Source organism: Trichosurus vulpecula, chromosome 6 (genome assembly GCF_011100635.1).
Source record: "Trichosurus vulpecula isolate mTriVul1 chromosome 6, mTriVul1.pri, whole genome shotgun sequence".
Lineage (NCBI taxonomy): Eukaryota > Metazoa > Chordata > Mammalia > Diprotodontia > Phalangeridae > Trichosurus > Trichosurus vulpecula.
The window spans coordinates 153,887,798-153,900,160 of NC_050578.1; positions in this window are offsets into that span (position 1 = coordinate 153,887,798).

The window sequence follows — 12,363 nt, forward strand, 5'->3', positions numbered from 1 at the left end:
AGTTATTGAGATAATTACATGCATTGATTTAGTATCTAGTGTTTGTATAGTAACGAAAGTATTTTCATGAAGCACATGCAAAAGGGTGAGACCATTCAGTGGGATGGTGAATAAAAAAAGAAATCATGGGAACTGATTACGGAGTAAATACCTACCATCCTCCTATTGGAAGAAAGTATTTCCTAAAGGAGGTATGAGATTCAAATAATGGGAGCAAAAGAATTTGCTGAGCTGGATGAAGAGGGAACCATTAAAATGAGACAAACAGTGGGAATGAGATGGCGGGATCCTTACGCGGAGGTGATGGACTCAAGGTATGGATTGAAATTATTTTTGTATATGGTCAATGGGGAATTTGTTATGTTTGACTATGTTTTTTCTTTATGAATGTTTTGTCTTTCTTTTTTTCCTTTTTCTCCCCAGATGGGATGGGGGACATAAGAAGGAGAAGAAAGATGGCCAAGGAATGAGGAATAAAATGAACTGTGACTGGGATGCACCTGAGAGTGGGCTAGATGAGGTGTTCACCAACCAAGATAGCAAGGGCTGAAGAACAGAAGTCTCAGAACTGAAAGGGTTAAGACCTCCTGGGCCTACTCAATAGATTGGATATGTACAATGAAGGAAGCAAAAATAAGGACAAAAAATGGCTGAGATTCTTAGATTGGGGCTTAGGGAGGTAAGGGATATGTTGTTATTGACTGCCTTAGTGAAGAAGGTGGGTACTGAGGGAAAGTCATAGAGAGAAGATAAGTAGTTCCATGTTCTACTCAAGTTTGAGATGGGCTATTACATTCAGTTTAAGATGTCTTGTAGTTAGAATGGTATATGAAGCTGAAAAAGATAGGTGGATTTATAGTTTATCTTTATAGAAAGGCAGCTTGATATAATTGAAAACTACACTAGATTGAATGTCAGGAGACCTAGTTCTAGTCTTGGCTCTGCTAATGATTTTGTTGTTTGACACGTTGGATGAGACAATCCCTCGTTCTAGGCCTCAGTTTTCTTTTCTGTAAAGGAAGGGATTTGGATGAGATGACATCTCAGGCTCCTTTCAAATCTAATATTCTGTAGTGAAGGTCTATGGATATCTATAGTTGGACCCATTTGAGTGATGGCTGGGATACAGGGAGAGAGCAGGAGGACACTCTAAATCAGCATGGCGGAAGAAGGAACACTGCGGAGCTTTTGAAGAAGATTGGGCAATAATTGGAACAGTGGATTAGGATAAAGTCCTTCATTTTATCCACTACACCATATTTCTAGACCAGACTTCAATGTCCCCAAGTTAGATTACTTCTGAGATTACAGGCATCGAAGCCAATCTTTACCATTAAGGGTGTTTTTCCACTATTAGAAGCAACTTGACAAGTGACAATAGTGATTAACCATCAGTTCAGGATTGGGGGAATTCCTTTTTTGTGAAAAATACGTTCTGGAAATTGAAATAAAATCTCATTAGTCATCTTCCATTAATTTGAAATATGAGAGCAAAACAACCTTATCTCTGAATGATCAATAACAAAAATGCTCACTGAGTCAAGTTTAATTGAGTTTTGGGGATGTTTGTCCTTAAAAGCATATAAACTCTTTTCAATCCCTTCAACAAGCTGCTATCTTTACTAGGCAATATCTTATTACTCTCACTTGAGCATAGTATAGTTAAATTAACATACTCGAAAATAATTAAGACTGAATTTCTTTAAGAATTTTTTTTCTATTTGTAATACCTACTAAAGTGGAGGCTGGTGGATCTTTTGAGCTTGGGAGTTTTGAACTGAAGTGGGCTAAAACCAATTTACACTTCTGGCATGAAAATGGTGAGCCTCTAGGAGGGCAGATGGGGACTACTTTAGAAGAGGCAAATCTGCCTAGATTCAGAAACAGAACAAGCTGAGCGCTAATGGGATTGCCCCCAAGCAGCTTCGGTGCTTCCAGATAGAGAGACTCCAGTGTTGACCAAAAAAAAAGTATTCTATCCTTCCAAGTTTTCAGTAATTCACACAATTAATTCAAAAGAGTGAGGTTCTACTGTAGGTCCCATCAACATAAGTTTAATTGTCTTGTACTCTAAACCAGAGAGATGACTTGAGTCACAGAAAATTTCTCAGACTGAGTTGGATGGGGATTTCCAGAAGGTCCAACGGTTCCATGTTACACTGAAGAAGTTGAGACCCAATAAGGGATGGGGAAAACCCCAAAGTCACATAGCTAGGAGTTGGCACAGGATGTCAAGGCCTCCCTGGGTGGAAGGGCTCTAGCCTTTGCTGCAGATCTAAAACAATGTCTAAGGCTAGGCTGATTCTTACTAGTTGTGTGACCCTGGGTGTGTTACTTGGAGACACAGTTTGTTCCTATGTAAGATGGAGATGATAACTCACTATTTACTTTATGAAGTTGTGAGAAGAGTGCTTTGTAAATCTGACATGACTATAGAAATGTGAGAAATTATTTAAAGACCAAGGTGTTGCTATAGCAGGACGCACAGAATCAGATTCTGTACTTATGTGGGTGCTTATTTTATATAAATGGTGTTGCTTCTGTCCCACAAAGGTCTATAATCGTACTATGATGAGTCCTTCCTGCATTGACACAGAGGACAATGTTTGCACAGTACAGTAGATAGTATCTACAAGTTAATCTGGTTAAAAATTTCATTACTCGGTAGCCACCCTGGTGATGAGTCCCTGCAGACTCAGACAGTCTGGTCCATAGGCAACAGACATGTGATTTAGCTAGTCGATTAAAATGATAATATTTTTTAAAAAATATGTTTACCTGCAAAATCAGGAATATATTTCTTACACAAAATCAAGGTACACTTGTGTTTTTAGTCTTATTTATTTCTTAATTTACAGAGGAACTTGAATTCCTTAGAGTAGAATGGGGCTAGCTTTTGGGCTAGCCCAAGGCATCAACCTATTTCCCTGGTTTCCTAATTCTCCCCGAGTCAAAGAGATTCTCTGTGCCTTAGTGAGATGTACGTACCTCTGTGTGGGAACCAAAACCTGAGATCTATGATATGGATAAATTGAATTTTCTTAAATCCCACTATTCCCCCCCCCACCCCCATCCTTTGGTGTTTATTCAAAGTGTTTCTCAATAAAACTGGTCTGACAGAAACTCTTAAAGCAGGAAGCTGGAAAATAAAAACAAATCCCTGCTTGAAAAAAAAATGTGCTTCTGCTCAGGCTCTAGAAAGCCAGCCTCGCAGACAAAAGAGGCAAGGAGAGGGCTCATAAAAGCACTGGAGCGCTCAGAGATAAACACAGCCAACCACCTCCCTCACTTATCACCCATCACTCAAAGCCAAATCCACCCTAAGCTGCTTTCCAGCATTCCAGGACACCTTCTCTCCCATTTCACTACCAACATGCCTAACACAAATCACACACAGCTCCCTTCTGCTGGTCTAAATACTGGCTCTGATGAGAACACAGACAGAGAACAGCCAATGTTTGTTTTCCTGAGTGATAGTGGAGGCAGTGACCAGGTCATGAGCACTTTGAGGGAGGGACTGAATGAAGGAAGGCATTCAGGTCAAGTTAACTCATCCATGCTGATGTTAGCAGAAGTGAGGAAGCTGGAACTCCCTTCAATTCAGTTCAATGAACGCTTAGGAGCTGCCTCCTCTGTGAAGAGCACTCTAGGGGGTACTGGGGGAGATAGTATACTCAAGAAGCTGTCCCTCAGAGCTGTAATTAGGAATTCTTCCACCCAGGGTAAATTGAGAGGGTCTGGTTGAAGGGTGGGAGAGGATGGTCCAGTGGAAGGCTGGCAGTGGTGGTATAGGGGCAGTATCATCATGGGTATACTCCTACCAGGACTGAATGCAGCCCTGCCCCAACTCCCAATGGGTTTAATGGGAAAAGCTGTCCCCAGGAGAGGGGACCCATGGTTATGGTGGCTCTGAACAAAGTGAGAGCTAGGGGGTTAGGCTGCACAGAATAGGGCATGGGGGTAGAGTATGAGGACAGCAGTCTCCAGACCCCTCCCAGGATGTTAGCTTCCTAGGTCAAAGCTCTGGTCTGCTAGTTACAGTTTTTGTGAATCTTGCCCTCAAGAAGCTTACACTCATAGTAGGCAGCAATGATACATAAACAAATGGCTACTGTACAAAGTAATAATGGATAAACACGTGGGATAGGCACAAGCAAGATGAGGTCTGAAGAGGGAAAGGTTATTGGGGGTAAAAAGGTGGGGGAAATGAATTAGGGAAGGTTTCCTAGAGGGAGTGGCATTCTATCTGGATACAAATTTAGCAGACGAGGATGGGGAAGAGGGCATTCCAGAAATAGGAAACAGTGTATTTTCTTTTAAAAATTGAGTTTGTATTTTACGCATCACAACAGCATTTGCATATCTTTGAAAAATAGTAATTCATATATGTACAAGATAATTTATTTATTCAATCTACAGGAAGTATGTTTGCATTTCATTCACATATTCAGATCCCTTGTAATAACTAGTTTCTCCTGGTTCCTGGGCCCACAGTTTGGGATTCCTTAGAATCAATGTCCTTTGAGGTCCCTTCTAGTAGGACCATTAATATGATATGATATGATATAACAACAGATGGGCTGTACTCAAGCTGGTTGCCCAGAGAGACCCTGAACCAAGCATTTCACAACTTGTAAACCTCATCCATCCCTGCTCACACACCACCTACCATAGCTCTCTAGACTCTGTAATGTTCAGTGATGCCCATGAGGCTGACTTGCCTCAGTGTAGCATTGTAAATGACTAAGGTAAAAACAACTGGAGCTGTCCTAAAGTGCCATGGCCAGTAGACCTTCAGCCCTGGAGCTCTTCCAGGGAGAGAAGAGATGGCCACACGTTGCAGAGGACAATTGCATCAGGTATCTTTTACCCCAGATCACTTCTAAGATCTCTTCCACATCAGATTCTGTGATGCCGTAGAATTTCATCCATTTTATCATTTTCAAACCAATCCGGTCTCCAGGAAATAGATGTTAGCAGAGACATCAGAGTGAAGCAACAAGAGCAAGGGATATACCCCAGAGATGTGTGGTTTGGGGTTTGTTTTCTTGAGGCTTTTAACTTTTTTGCACCATAGTAATTTCCTGACTTAAACACTGCCCCTCCCTCAACTCTAAGCTCTTTTGTAACAAAGAAAACCAATTAAGCAAAAATAACGGACACAACAATTCCATTTGACAGTATATGCAACATTCCCCATATATAGTCTCCTACCTCTTTACCAAGAGGAGGGGAATGTATGAAGTCATTTAAAAAACAATGTGTGTTAAGTTAAAGCTAGAGTTAATTCTACCAAAATAATAATTTCACAATGCATACTATTAAACTCATGTGTCTATATACAAGGGAAAAATGTAAGTAGAAAAATTATTTTTTAAAGTGGTATTCACCTTGTTGGGGCATCTAGGTGGCATGATGAATAGAGCACTGGGCTTGGAATCAGGAAGACTCATGTTCATGAGTTCAAATCTGGCCTACTAGCTTCGTGACCCTGGGCAAGTCACTTAACCTTGTTTGCTTCAGTTCCCTCATCTGTAAAATGGGCCAAAGAAGGAAATGGCAAACTACTCCAATATCTTTGCCAATAAAAACCCCAAATGGAGTCACGAAGAGTCAGACAGTACTGAAATGACTGAATAACAACAATCACCTTTTTTAAAAAAAACTACTTTAAATTTGGCCTCAGACACTTGACACTGTGTGACCTTGGGCAAGTCACTTAATCCCAATTGCCTTGCCTCCCCCCCCCAAAACAAAAACTTACTTTAATCAGAAACTTTTCTGTTTGGGTTTATATTAGGTATGTTACATACACGTATAATTTATATTCCAGGAGAATCATGTGTACTGATTCAGTAATATACCGAAGGTTCTCTTGGCAGCCAGAATTGCAGTTCTTAATTTATTCACATGGAAAGTGAGTGACCTCCTAGGTGACTTAACACCTAGGACTAAACTTAAAAAAGGAAGAGCTGAGAGTATATCTCCTCACCTCAAGCACCACATTTCATCCACTAGCCTGGACAGTTATTGGAGGACCAGAGAGATACCAATTTCTTTTCAAAATCTAAAGTTTTTTCAGGTTCCTTTCTTCTATGAGAAATTTCTTCAAGCCACCTACTAAGGATTGAAATCTTCATTCTTTAGCTGGGTTATAAATGTTTCAGCAAGGAAAGGAAGTGTTATAGTCTCAGGTAACATTGATGAAATGTGATGATCCTTTGATGTTAATGTGAGATGGAATGATGAGTAATTTAATAGCAAGTCTATATTTTAAGAACAAAAGACTCTTGTGGGGGAAATGTTAATTTCAGAATTTGTGGTTTCAGTTGCCCTTGGAGAACTTTGCCTCAGACCCATTAACATTCATACTGTTTTGAAATATCTTTGGAGAGTAGCTTCAAACAGTCTTATTAAAGTTTGCTGAATCTTTAGGATCAAGCGGGCCATTTACCGACTACCCAATGAGATTTTAATTTTCATATTGATTCTTTTTTAAAGTTAAGATTAAGAATAAAGGCAGTGATTTTGTTTTGGTTGACTAATGAATTAATTCTGAAAAGAAGATCGCTCTTCCCTCCTTCCTTTGAAAGAATAACTGGCATGGGAGAGATAATCTTTCATTCAGTAACCTGCCTTCATCTAACTTCTCTCTTCCTCCCCTTCAACTTCACACTGGACTTAAAGAAAGCATGAGAAAGAATTGCTGGATCAGCAGCCTGCAAACTCCGGCTGCTTAGGCTTCTCAGGGCAGTGATGCAGTGAGCGGTTAAACTAGGCCATGCCTCTGCCTCCCACAGAATTTGTTGGAGGCGCTTGGATCATCTCTTATGACCCTGTCAGTAGAGAGGGCAGAGCGACAGTAGCATGGAACCCTGGTCAGCTCAGCTCTGCTCCCATCTCCCCTCTCCCTTCTTATTGGGGCTGGAGGAGTCAATTCCTTCTCTCCATCTTCCTTCATAGGTGAACTCTGAGCATCCCCACAAAATTAATATGATGCTACTTCTCCAATCCATGGTTCCCCGAGTCAGGCTTCTTAATTAACTTCTTAACTCGATGATTAGCTTTTCATTTCCTTCTTTTCGCATTATGTTCTCTAAGCTTTTGAGTTTTAAATTTTCTTTGCCTCCCTCCCACCCCTCCTCCCCAAGATGGCATGCAATCTAATATAGGCTCTATATATACATTCGTATTAAACATATTTTCACATTAGTCATGTTGCAAAGAAGCATTAGAACCAATAGGAGGAACAATGAGAAAGAAAAAAACAAAACAACAAAAAAAAGGAGAAAGAGCAAATAGCATGCTTTGATCTGCATTCAGACTCCATAATTCTTTCTCTGGATGTGGATAGCTTTTTCCATCATGAGTCTTTTGGAGTTGTCTTAGATCCTCGCATTGCTGAGAAGAGATAAGTCTATCAATGTTAGTCATCGCACAATGTGGCTGTTACTGTGTACAATGTTCTCTTGGTTCTGCTCACTTCACTCAGCATCAGATCATATAAGGCTTTCCAGGTTATAATGAAGTCCGTCTCCTCCTCATTTCCCCTTTTTTTTTTTTTTGGATAGGGGAAGGCAGGGCAATTAGGGTTAAGTGACTTGCCCAAGGTCACATAGCTAGTAAGCATGTCAAGTGTCTGACGCTGAATTTGAAGTTAGGTCCTCCTGACACCAGGGCTGGTGCTCTACTCACTGTACCACCTAACTGCCCCTTCTCCTCATTTCTTATAGCATAATAGTATTCCATTACATTCATATACCACAACTTGTTCAGCCATTCCCCAATTGATAGGCAATTTCCAATTCTTGGCTACCACAAAAATAGCTGCTATAAATATTTTTGTATATACGGGTCCTTTCCCCATTTTTATGTTCTCTTTGAGATACAGCCCTAGAAGCAGTATTGCTGAGTCAAAGGGTATGGACATTTTTATGGTCCTTTTGCTCCATTCTAATTTTTAAGGACTTATTTTCTTCAGTGAGCTTTTGGACCTCTTTTTCCATTTGGCCAATTTTGCTTTTTAAGGCATCCTTCTCCTCACTGGGTTTTTGGAGCTCTTTTGCCATTTGAGTTGGTCTATTTTTTAAGGTGTTATTTTCTTCAGTATTTTTTTGGGTCTCCTTTAGCAAGCTGTTGGCTTGTTTTTCATGATTTTCTTGCATCACTCTCATTTCCCAATTTTTCCTCTACTTCTCTTATTTGAATTTCATTTCCTTCTCCAGCTCATTTTTACAGATAAGGAAACTGAGGCAAACAGGATTAAGTGACTTGTCCAGAGTCACACAGCAGGTAAGCGTCGCAGGTAACATTTGAACTCAGGTCTTCCTGACTCCATGCCCAGTACTCTGTCCACTGTGCCACCTAGCTGCCTAGATTAGGGTTTATGAATTGCTTAAACAGAACAGAAGTAACTTAAAATGTTGGCTAACCTCTGAAGAATAATTTTCCTAAAATCATTTAGTCTTGTCAAGGGTAGAGAAAGAGATATTGGTCTAGTCCATTCATTATGCTAATCATTTTTAGGGAATCTGGATTCCTCCCTGTGTTAATCAGGCCTCTCCCTTTAGAAGCTGGTTAAGCTTTTGAGAAAAATGACTGAAAAAAATTTCAGCACCGACATTGCTTTCTTAAAATTTAAGTACTGATAATGTTTTTTTATTCAGGTGAGACCAAAGATGTTAGCCCAGGATCCTCTCCTAATATTATTTCTTTTTTTTTCTTTTAAATTTATTTATTTTTAGTTTACAACATTCAGTTCCACAAGTTTTTGAGTTCCAAATTTTCTTCCCCTCCTTCTCTTCCCCCCTCTCCACCTGAAACAGCATGTAATCTGATACAGGTTCTACATATACCTTCACATTAAACATATTTTCACAATAGTCCAGTTGTAAAGAAGAATTATAACCAACGGAATGAACCATGAGAAGGAAGAAATATTATTTCTTAATACGTTCTAAGTAGTGAGTATGCTTCCATAAGCAAGATTATGGGAACCTTTTGGTTTTTTCCTACCCTAAATAGGGAGCCAGTAAGAGTTTTTGAGCAGGAGAGTGACATAGTGAGAACTAGGCATTTGAAAAGGATTTGTTTTTGTTTTTTTTTTTGGCAGCTCTTTGAAGGATGAATTGGAGAGACTAGAAAGTTGAGGCAGACAAGACAGTTAAGAAGCTATTACAACAGTCCAGACAAGTGATTTATGAATCTTGAATTAAGGTGGTAGCAATGTGAGTGAAGAGGAAAGCAGAGAGATGGTAGAGATAGAATCAACAGACATAAACAACTAATTACATGCGTGGGATGTTGAAGAGGTAAGAGTGAAAGATGGCTGAGGTTTAAACTCTCAGTGCCTTGGGGTAATGGCAATTCCAGGAAGAGGAACAAATTTAGAGAAGAAAGATACTAAGTTCAGTTTTGGACATGTTGAGTTTGAGGTGCAGAGGGCAAGATCCAAGTGGCGGTGTCCCACAGACATTTGGAGAAGTGGGTCTGGAAGGGAGGGAATGGGGCTATTTCTCAACTCCAGGTAGAAGTAATCATAGAAATCGTGCTAGTAGATGAAATCTCTAAAGGAAAGAGTATTAGAGGAGAGAAGAAAGGACAGAGCCTTGGGGGACACCCACACTTAGGAGGTAGGAGTAGGTAATAAGACAGCAAAGGAGACAGAGAAGAAAGTAGTCGGACTGGTAGTTGGAGAATCAGCAGAAAGCAGGACCACGGACGCCAAGGAAGAAAGAGTTGTCAAGAGGAGATGATGGTCAAGAGGCCAAAGGTTGCATAAACCTCAAGAAAAATGAGGATTGAGTTACCGAGGATCACGGAGGGGATAGTTGTAGTAAAGTGGTTAGTAGAGCTGGAAACTAGGTTACAAGAGGCTAAGGCAGTCAATAAGCATTTATTAAGTGCCTACTATGTACCAGGCACTGTGCTAAGAGCTGGAGCTAAAAAGAAAGGCAAAAAACAGCTCTTGTTCCCAAGGACCTCCAGTCTTGGGAGAAGGAATGGAGGCAATAAATACAAACAACTTTATCTAGGAGTTTAGCTGTTTAATAGTAGTTGTATTGGTAGCATCAGCAGCAGTAGGAGTAGGAGTAGGAGTAGTCGTTGTTGTTGTCGTCATTTTAAAATGGCATCTAGGTGATGCCATGGATAGAGCACTGGACCTGGACCTCAGATTCGAGCTGTGTGACTTTGGGCAGGACACATAACCTTTCTCAGTCTCAGTTTCCTCATCTGTAGAATGGAGACGATAATAGCGCCTATCTCACAGAGTTGTTCCAAGGATCTAATGAGGTAGCATATTTTAAGTCCTTCACAAACCTTAAAACACCATATTAATGCCAGCAATGATGATGATGATGACGATGAATAGGGGAGGTCTTGAGCGTGTGTCTAGGCAGCCAGAAAGGCAGCAATATTTAGAGAGAGATTAAAGATCTTTTGGAAGAAAGATACGTGTATATACATATATATATATAATATACTATATAATACTATATTAGATAAATGATATATAGTTTAGAAGTATAAAAGGCATTATTATTATTATAAAGAAGCAATGGTATCTGAAATGAGGAAATAGTTCCTCTTAAAAAATAAAATATTAAAATCCAGAATAATCCCGAGAGCAAAAAGCCCCTTACCAAGTGGCTTTCTTCCAGAGGCTAGGGTTGCTTTCAGAAGTCTTTCAGCTACAGGATGATAGCTTCAGAAAAATGCAGGTTCAAGGAAACTTTTTTTGAAGAATTGGGGGATCTCAACTTATTTATAGGCAGCAGAACAGAAGCAACAAAAGGAGAGATTGGAGATGAGAGAAAATAGGATGCATGAAGCAAGGTTCAGGAGGAGATGGGAAGGACAGAGTAGAAGGCTTTGCCCTGCTGAGGAAGAAGGTCACCTCATCCTCTAGCCAAGAAAACAAAGAGTTTTGAGTGTGGGAAGGGAAGCTCACAATGGGTTACCTTGATCTTCTCAGTAAAGTTATAGATTCATGAACCCCAAGAAGATGCATTTTTAAGTCCTTAACATAGGTCAATCACTGTACTAAATGTTGAGTATCCAAATGGAAAAAACCAAGACAGTCCCTGCTTTCAAGGAGCTCACATTCTAACTAGGGGAGACAACACATAAAAGAGAAGGGAAAAAAAGTAAGAAAAAAAAGGTAGGGGTAGATTTGAGGTGGAAGAGGTTAGAAGAGAGACAATTTAGATCCTTCTGAGAACAGTGGGAACCTCTCTGGGTAACATGATAGGGGACACTCACTATTGAATTTTAAAAATTACCATACATTAATGAGAGCTCAATTAAGGTCAGCCAGGCATGAATTTTTAGTGGACCTAGTTAGCAAGGAAAGGACTTGCTTCCTTTAGGAGCACTTTTCAGTGGGGGAATAGGCAAAGAGAAGGGAGATGGAGGTCACACAGAAGTATTAACAAGTCAGGAACAACAGAGGTTTGGGGAAAATGCTTTGTTGAAATGGCTATCAGATCAAGGCTGTGAACAGAGGGATATAAAGCTAGAATAGAGGTAAAGAATGTAAATAACAAGGAGGGATTAAGAACCTAGACTCCTTGGTGAGGGTGAAAAGAAGATTCAGGAGGAGAAAAGCAGTGGGAGAGCTGGAAAGACAGATTGTGGGGAAGAAAAGGGGGAGGGGGAGGGATTTTAGAATTCAAGATCTTGGAAAAGTTCCAGTAATGGTAAGGTCTCAGGTGTGAGTAACTGAGGTAGAGTGGAGATGGAGGCCATGGGAATTGAGGAGGTTGATAAATTGTGATGACAGTGTGTTAAAAGGATCACTAATGTGAGTGTCGAAATTCCCAAAGATGATGATAAGGTTTAGCTTAGAGGGGAAGATTGAAAAGCAGGTGCTGAAGTCACTGTGGAAGGTGAAAGAGATACCTCCTGACACTAAGCCTGGCCCTCGACCTACTGTATCACCTAGTAGGTAAGAGTTTTAGACTTGGAATCCGTTTTAGACTTGGAATCCGAAAGACCTGGGATCAAATTCGACTCCAGACCCCACCTAGCTGTGTGACCCTGGGCAAGTCACTTAAAAAACAAAACAAAACACTTCCATCTGCTTCAGTTTCCCTATCTGTAAAGTGAGTATACTAATAGTGCTTACTACCCACAGTTGTGAGGATCAAATGAGATAATAATTGCAAAACACTCTGCAAACCTTAAAGTGTTCTATACATGCTAGCTATTATTGGTAGTAGCAGCAAAGTTGGATCTAAACCCCAGGAGTCTTGACTCCCAATCCAAGGCTCTTTCCCTTATACTTCTCTCTCTCTGTCTCTCTCCCTGTGACTCCCTGTTCCTCTCTCTCTCTCTCTCTCTCTCTGTCTCCTTGTCTGTCTC